Below are 2,845 nucleotides of genomic sequence, written 5' to 3'. Positions count from 1 at the left end.
CACCCAATCCCACAATCATCAAGTCAAAAACAGAAACAGGAAAAACAGTTTCTTAGGTCAAAGTATAGAAAAAGAAAAAAATCAAGTCCCCAGTGTGGTCGCCATTTTGTTGCGCGGAATGAGTCGATCTTGCGGACAAGATGGACCTTCCTAGAATCTAAAGAAGACCTAACGACAAGCAGACCAACCAGACACTATCTTTCTCTAAATATGCTTTAATTAACAATAGCAAACAAAGGTTTTTAGGGCCTACCTTTGGTCCAACGCAAGCTTGTGGATGCCCTCGCTCCCTTGATCCAAATGAGCTCCTTTTCGCAAATATGCAAACACAAGCAAGGCAAACACATTAAATAGCACCTGAAAAACCAATTGCATAAAACATATTTAACATGAAAGTCAAGGAGTCCATGAAACAAATAACATAAGATACTTGTTGAGAAAAATGAGTTTGATTGTATTAATTCAAAAGAAGAAGAACCTTACAACCTTTGCCTTGACGCTGTACAAGCTCCTCCCAGGGTCCAACAAGATGTCTCCTCTACTTTGACAAGTTTCACTCACTCTCCAGTGGAACCAAGAGGTATGTGATCTCTCCTCTCAAGCTCAACCAAAGAGTCTCAATTTCACCAACATTTACCCTCAAAATGTTCAGCTTCTAACCTCCCTAGTCCTCACCCCAATGCCTGTATTTATAGTGCAATGGAGGGAAGTTACTAGGTCCTCCTTCAAAGGGATAAAGCCATCCTTCAAAGGGATAGCTCCTTTAGTCAAGGGATTAGCTCCTTCTCTTTTGGGATGCATGAACCATCTCAGAGCGAACAATCCACGTCAAAATTCCTTATAGAAAACTCTACAATTAACCCAAAGTGAGTTTTTTAAGATAAAAATTGCGCCTTTTGACTTTCACAGGGGTCCGCACCTGCACCGTTAGGAACAGAGCGGGTGGGTACACAGCTTTTGTACACAGAAGGTGCGGGACCTTAGGTGACCATGGGAGAAAGTGCGAAACCAGAGTTACATTGAATTTTAATGTCTTTCTCCCACTTCCAAAGCTTGATTTGAAGAGCTGAGGTCTTAGACTTGCTTAGGAGGACAGTACAAGTGATGATAGACCGATACTGACTGCAAATAATCATGGTGACGATATTTTTGTGTAACAACTGGATAAGGGGAGCAGGAACCTTCACCTGTGTTGGTGAAAAAACTTGTTGTTCTGGGTTCTCTTTAGATTGGGTAGTATCCCTGACTGATCCTTCAACTTTATTATGGTCGCTCTCTGACCGTTTAGACCATTCTAGTGATTCTTTTCTAGACTTAGACTTGGACTTGTCTATCCCTAGGCTTCCACTTATACTGATGTTGGGAGTGTGATCCCTTACTGGTTCTAAGTGCAACTTGTCCAAGGGGAGGTTTGCCAATCTCCGTTCTCTATAGAGTTTGAATTCTTGGAATTCCACTGGGCCAAACTTGATTTGGGCCATGTGCAAAATCTCTTTAAGTGTGCTCTTTTGCTGGAAGATGTCGTCAAAGAGATCATCTTCTTTAGTGAATACCTTTATTTTAACATTTGTAGTAAAAAAAATTATTACATCAAAGGGATCAAATTGTCTCCCTGAGAATTTGAACAATCATAGACTCAACATGTTGTCTACTTCTTTGAAAGCATGACCTAAATCAAACAATGAAAAAGCCCCACAGGCCATAGGGAATTGCGGATAGATTGTCTTTTTCTTGTCTTTTAATTCTTTGCTCATTCCTCCAACCCCGCAGGTTTGGTAGGCTATTTCACGGGCCATTAACTTATCAAGAACATACAAGGGAAGTACATGATGGGAAGCAATGCTTCCAAATACTCTGATATAAGTGAAAAATGCTTCTTTGAACCATCTTCCGACATGGAGAATATCAATTTCAGCTTCAGGAGAAAATCTTGGGGCGTCTTTATTATACAACATTGTGTGAATGGGTAATATCTCTATGGCAGATTCTATAAAAATATGGGGTAAACTTAGAATCCCACGGTTCTTTATGGTAGACTTGAATGGGCAAGAGATTCTGTATCGTCCGTTTCCAACCTATGAGAGGAAATCTAGAAACAAAACATATAGCATCCATAACATAAGCAGCTGAAAAGAAAGGAGGATAAATCCTCTGAGAGGGAGTTCTTTTAGACCGGTAATTCTAAATAGCAGAGAGTAAATTATCAGACAATATTTGGGCCCAATCCATAATAGTGGCGTTGGTGGCTACATCTAATAGGGGTAGCCACTCGGATGAAAACTTGTTGATATCAGGCCTTCCAAATAGCCTACATAACATAGCAGCAGCAAAACAATACGGGGAAGGGAGGGAACCAGTATTGTACGTACCATATTTGTCCTTTTTCAATGGCTCTTCCTTTGCTGACCAGCTTTTGGTGCATTCCGCCAAATCCTCGTTCTCATTGGCGAATTTCTCCATGAACTGCTTGTTGTAGCTAGCTTGCAGCTTTGGTAAATGATACATACGTCTTAAATTTTGTGGGGTAAATGACCCAATAAGCTCCTGGTTCCGAGAATTGAATTGTCTGTTTGTTATATCAGCATCATCTATTACCCACTTGACCATGTCTATATAGGGAAGCATTTTAGGACTTGCTGCTATGCGGTGCGGGAATGAGCATGCAAGTTCAGTAAGTGAAGCTTTGGATGACCCACGTGTATCTATTGTAGCTGTAACTTCCATAACTTTCGTGTTTTCTTCCTCCAGCAGACTATACATGCCTTCCCAAGTGGATATGTTGGCTTCTTTGGTACAGGTAGTGTCTATGAATAAGGGTGTCTTCTCTGTTTTCTCAGTAACCGAA

The sequence above is a fragment of the Pinus tabuliformis genome, chromosome 4_1, assembly GCF_031772625.1.
Source record: "Pinus tabuliformis cultivar Carrire ecotype Pingquan chromosome 4_1, CPIR1, whole genome shotgun sequence".
NCBI classification, from domain to species: Eukaryota; Viridiplantae; Streptophyta; class Pinopsida; order Pinales; family Pinaceae; genus Pinus; species Pinus tabuliformis.
Note: the sequence above shows the minus strand (reverse complement) of the source record.